Consider the following 6,597-nt stretch of genomic DNA (forward strand, 5'->3'; position numbering starts at 1 on the left):
GCACATTGAGAATTTACACTTCATCCTTTAAGAACAAACTTCAAAATTATGTGATAATCTGATTTTTGCAATCAGGAAGCAAGACCATTCACAATTTTCAGGACAGTTTTATGTATAAATCCTGAAATCACAAAACAAAGCAATCAGTATATTTATCCATGTTAATTTATTTTCTTTCTTTTTACCCAAAGGTGTATTCTCCATGGTCCCATTAATGCTTACATTAATAAAAATATTAGAGGCTTTATATTCTTTTAGATTTTAAAATTTAGTTCACATGTTTGGAACTAATACTTTTAGAAACTTCTGATTAGTTTCTTGCAGCTTATGGGGATTGATATCTTGAGGCAAACAAAGTAGCATGGTGTCTTAAACATTTCTCCATTGAGAAGTGATATTTTAAAAACCCGTTATCCTCTCCACTGACCTGAGAAACCTGTTTACAGCACTGCATTCAAGAGTGAGGGTGGATTAATAGATTCGATATTTTTTCTTTTTGGAATACAGTTTAACTCCTATTTTCCAGACATTGGATCTGTTTAAGATCATTGGTGACTTTAGATTTTCACTTGACAATATTAATTGTTTGAAAATGTACCTTAATTCATAGTAAATATCTAATTTAAGGTACATTCAAAACACAATGTGGGGAAAAATAGACCCATTAATAATTGTATTAAATCACTCTGTTACAAGAATTTAGAGACAGTTTTAAAAATTTTGTAAATTTTCTGAGTTTATCCTTTTTCTTTAAATTATATGTGTAATTGTAACTTATAATAAAAATCTAGGAGCAAATGCTAGCATATGTTTAGAAGACTATCAAATGCCCTTATACATAAAATATATGAAGTACAGATCACTAAAATATCACCTTCATTACTAATTTTTTGAGATAACCAACATTAACATTTTGTTTCATAGATCAAAAATGTTTCTAAATAATCATAGTTTTAATGAGCAAGGGATAGTATGCTTTATACTGTTTTGTAACATGTTTTTCCCTTAAAAAATAATTGACAAAGAATGTACAATACCAAGAGTAATCCCTAATGTAAACTATGAACTTGAGGTGATAATGATGTGTCAGTGTAGGTTCACCTATTATAGCAAATGCACCACTCAGGATGTAGATAGTGGGAGAGGCCATGCATTTGTGGGGACAGAGAGTATATGGTAACTGTATACTTTTAACTCAGTTTTTCTGTGAACATAAAACTGCTCTCAAAAGTAAAGTCTGGGCTTCCCTGGTGGCGCAGTGGTTGAGAGTCCGCCTGCTGATTCAGGGGACATGGGTTTGTGCCCCGGTCCGGGAAGATCCCACATGCCGCGGAGTGGCTGGGCCCGTGAGCCATGGCCGCTGAGCCTGCGTGTCTGGAGCTTGTGCTCCGCAACGGGAGAGGCCACAACAGTGAGAGGCCCAAATACCGCAAAAAAAAAAAAAAAAAAGGTCCAAAACTTATTATTAAGGTAGTGAATCAAATATCAAAGCAGGTAGATTTAAGTACACTAAAATGTTAACAATTCAAATAGCTTGTAATAACGGGTAAATAGATTATTTTTAAAAACAAGAGCAAGATTAGTTGAACTTTCTTTCCCTTCTTCACTATTTCTTTTCTTTTTTTCCCTGTGTTTCTCTTTCTCACTTAAATTACACTTCCACAAAACAGGGTTATAAACCTTTGAGGTAGATGAAGTCCATAACCTTTGAGCTGAGTTCATTGCCTTGCCTGTGGGCCGTTGTACATTTGACCACCACCTGTATTTTGATTACACTACAAGGTCACTTAAAGTCCTGCCCTTGTTTTATTTTGTATGAGAGTTGTTTTAGCGTTCTACTTTTGCAAATATTCAAGCCTTAATCTTCCCCTTCCTCCTACTAATTTAACACTTTTTTTTCCATGGGACCAAAACTGCATTTATTTATATCCCACAATATTTCCTGGCTAGAAAGCAAGGCAAAGAGTAAAACCCTACCACCTTTCCCAGAATCTAGCATGTGATTAAAAGTTGGGCTTTGTATAATTTCTCTAATACACATTCCTGTTCGTTCCTGTTTTGCTTACTTTTTAAACCAGTTTTTCCTCAAAATTTTCAGGTGGGAGGCAACATAGTATCATCTATAATAGACAAGGCAGTAGACCCAAGCAGGGTGGCCTAAAACCCCAGGAAACCCAAGCATTTCCTTGGGTTTTAGGACAAAAAAGACCGGAAAAGCCAGTTTACTTCCAAAACCAAAAATTAAACGAAACCAGGAAATAGAGCTAGTGGTGGAGGAGGTGAGATGAGGGGCCATGAATTTCGGAGTCTGACAGAACTGAAGTGCGAGCACAGCTACACTCATAACAGTTACGTGATATTTATTTTGAAAATTACTAGATTCTGAGTCAAGCATCCTCATGTTCAAAATGAGGACAATTCAACCTTGGGAGTAGTATTTAGATTAGATACAAATATAAAAAGCTACCAAATATCTGGCACATAGTACATAGCAAGCCATGATTAAGTGCTATCTTTTATAAGTGACAAGTCTATGTACTTGAAACAAATCATGAGACCATATAAGAGTATAAGAAAGGCTGAGTTGCAGTGGCAGCAATGCCAGAGGCAATGGCCAAGGTCCAGTTGGCTCACAGCTCCATGGGATGCACGCTGTCCCTGTGGTACTAGATTGTCTGTGCCTCGCCTGCCTTGGCTATTGCTGAAGATCGGTTCTCTAGGTTTCCTACTTATTCTATCTATGGATCACCTGAAACCCTTCCAAGAAAATCTGTTTCTGCTTAATTTGTTTCTGTTATTTGTAACTGCAAACCATGACTAGTACTGTATAGAAGTTGGAGTGGTTTCTAAGAACAGACCTTCAGGGACATAGAGAAACCTGGGCTTTATCTCTGGCATATTTGGGGCTGAAGATAATCAAGATTCAACTTAGCATTAAAAGATAGAGATTTGTGGGGCTTCCCCGGTGGCGCAGTGGTGGAGAGTCCGCCTGCCGATGCAGGGGACACGGGTTCGTGCCCCGGTCCGGGAGGATCCCGCGTGCCGCGGAGTGGCTGGGCCCGTGAGCCATGGCCGCTGAGCCTGCGCGTCCGGAGCCTGTGCTCCGCAACGGGAGAGGCCACAGCGGTGAGAGGCCCGCGTACCGCAAAAAAAAAAAAAAAAAAAAAGATAGAGATTTGTGATTCCACAGAATACAGCAGAGAACAAGCCATCTAATCTATTTCTATGGTCACCTGAAATAAAGTACCCACTGAAAACAGTCACTGGGGTCTGAGTGGCAACTGCCATAACCAATATGAAGGGCATGAGGAAAATAAAATGATCATTTCCTTCACACTTAATAAGAAAGAGTATGGCAAGATCCGATTTCTAAGTTCTCAGCTCAAGGTAAAGATTGAAATTCAAGCCCCTCCTAGACCCAAGGAGTCTCCATAAAAGAAGCTAACATTTTCTCCATGAGGTTGTCAGATTACAAAAGGAAATACTTTCCCAGCCTCATTCGGTCTCGTACGTGAAATTTAAGACATTTGTGGAGAAGGAGTTGAACACTGATAATTGGAAAAGGGATACAGAGGAGGTTAAGGAGACTCAGAGCATTCTGAAACCCAAATCAGTTTATCTCCCCTGTCTGAAAGATTGTTCTGCTGGCTTGAAGATTCTGTGGCAACCTTGGCTGATGAAGTTTCTTTGAGAAGAGCAGCAGTGTCTCCTAATGCCTCCCACTTTTCACCTTTTTTGTCTCTAGCTGATAACTCCACATTTTACCAGGAGACACATTAAAACAAACAAACAAAAACATAGAAGGAGAAGTCCTGTAACCCTAAAATAACTATGATATTTTAGTAACTTGATAAAATTCCATGTGATATAATTGAGGATGAATTCTGAGGGTGCTGGGTCAGTGTAAGACAAACACATTTTTCAATGTTTTGTTTTGTTTTCCATTTCAACCGGATTAGAATTAAAACTCCAGTGGTATGGTAATAAAAGACCATCATTATCAGGGCCATGGCAGCAACACCAGCACCAGCAACAACAATCATTGCTATTCTAAATCCTGTGCTCCTGTAGTACTCTCTTCTCTCTGCCTTGTTTGTCTGGCTCCTTCCTGAACCCAGCCTTCCTGTTAATTCTGTGATGCACCTAATTAGACTTCTGAGATGTTTCTTTTGGTATAAGTTAACCAGTGTTTGTATCTGACTAGTACAGTAGATATCAATAATACTAAGCTCTATTAATTATTCTCAGAATGTTGTCACATAAATGTATTGTGTTATTATGAATAATAATGGGTAAAAATTTTAATATGACAATCAAGATGCATTTTGAATTTGCTACTATGTAATTGAACTCTAATAAATAGATTATAGAGTAGATCTTACATAAATATTCAACAAAGAAAAAATAAATTATTCTATTGCCATTATTAGTCTCTCACCTTACTTCAGTTATTATGGGATTAAATCCAGGATTTTTTTGCAGTTAAAATTTTGATTATAATTTTTTCATAATAATAGGCAAGGTTGTTCAGAATCAGTGCTCTATAATATCAATAAAAGACACTAACACTAGAGAAAATATTTTAAGTTCCATATGGTACCCTAAGAAATGTGGTTAGTAATTTGCTCGATACTTAATTTCCTAGTTATCTATTAAAGCATCCTGCAAATGCCTAAAGTTATCAGAATCATAATTTCAATCTGAAATCATCAATCACATGTCAATATAAGGACCTTTAGGTGTTCTGAGACCATTTTCCAACATGTGGGTTTGTGTGAGAAGGGGCTTTGCCCACAACACTGCCAACAAGCAAGGCTCCAGATATCAGCTGAGTGTCCTACAATTCAACTCAATTCTGACACTATCCAACCAGAGATACCATTAGATCCAACAGGTCAAGGGTTTAGCCTCACGAGACTGCCCCTGATCCCCTTTAAGCACCAATCACAATCCCAGGTCATCACACGTGCTTCTGACCAACAGGCTATATAGATTGGAGGTTGCATCAACTGCTTCCCATTCAGGATGCCAGGTTGTTACCTATACTTATGAACTCAGAAACCCATTTACTCACTAAATTACTGGTTTATTATGAAAAGATATAACTCAGGATCAGCCAGATGGAAGAAATGTATAGGACAAGATATGGGGAAAAGTCAGTTTCCATGCTCTCTCCAGCCACCATTTTCTCTGTGTCTCCAGCCCAGAAGCTCTTCAAACCCTGTCCTTTTGGGGTTTTATAGAGTCTTTTTTACATAGGCACGATTGATTAAATTTTTGGCCACTGGATTGATTCAACCTCCATGTCCTCTCCCCTCTTCCCTTCCCAGAGGTTGAGGTGGGACTGAAAGTTCCAACCAACCAATCACATGGTTATTTCTCCTGGCAGTCAGCCCCTATCCGGAGATGAGGTACAAAAGTCACTTCATTAACATAAAAAGGATACCTTCATATCTCTCATCACTTAGGAAATTTGAAGGGTTTTAAGAGCTCTGTGCCAGAAACAGGGATGAAGACCAAATATATAATTTTTTGTTATGAAACACAATATTACAAGGAAATAAAGCCTCCAACTTTGGCATAAATTAAAAGTGTTTATTTGATTACACTATATTAATAAGTTTGACTTCACTTGTTTTATACTTGTTAACTTGTAGAGTAACACATATTAAAATACATTTAAGTAGTAAATTTTTGTAAATGTTATTAATAACCCTAATAATATTTTCAAAACAAAAATTCCTATACCATAAATATTATTTTAATTATTTTTAACATTTTGTTTCAAATTCTTAAAATCCATCTTATGTAATATTACCTATCTTACTTATTATATTGCACTGTAATTTTTTCTTACATTTATCACTATCTAAAATTATAATATTCTTTAACTTGTTTAATTTCTGATTTTAATCTAGAAACAATTTCCATCAAGTAAAGACTTTGTTGGTCATTCTTACTACTATCAACCCATCACCTAGAGAAATACTCAGAACAAAATAAGATAAACTCTTGCTGAATTTTTAGTTCCTTTGGTACAAAAGAAAGATATACTCCAATTCTGAACTTACTAACTCTATGACTTTTGATAAATACTTTCATTTCCGAGCCTCCATTTGCTCACAGGCAAACTAAAGATAATGATATTTCCTCTGAAGATATCACAAGCATAAAATTAGATAAAGTATAAAAGAAGACTGACTTATAGAAGGTGCTCAACATTTGCTAATTATCTTCTTTTTGTAAACTATTGCATACATTAACTCCATCATATTAGTTATTGCACCTGTTAGCACTAATCATTATTATATAATCATGACTATAATTATCTATTATAGATAATAGAATGAACACTTTAAAATGAATTAGGCTAATGGGCTAATTTTTTCATATTGTTGTATTCTATATATTTCAATTAATTGACCTCTAGTTAACTGATTCACTGGATTAACTGACACATCATCCCTCCCTATACCTATATAAAAGTATAACAGTTGATAACCGGGGTAAACTAAAAGCTCATGGTTAACACTTTCATATAATTTTGCATTTCTTTTCTTCTGACAATTAAATTTGCATGCTTACCAAGAGTCATTA

The sequence above is a fragment of the Mesoplodon bidens genome, assembly GCF_964165515.1.
Source record: "Mesoplodon bidens genome assembly, chromosome: 11".
Classification (NCBI taxonomy): Eukaryota; Metazoa; Chordata; class Mammalia; order Artiodactyla; family Ziphiidae; genus Mesoplodon; species Mesoplodon bidens.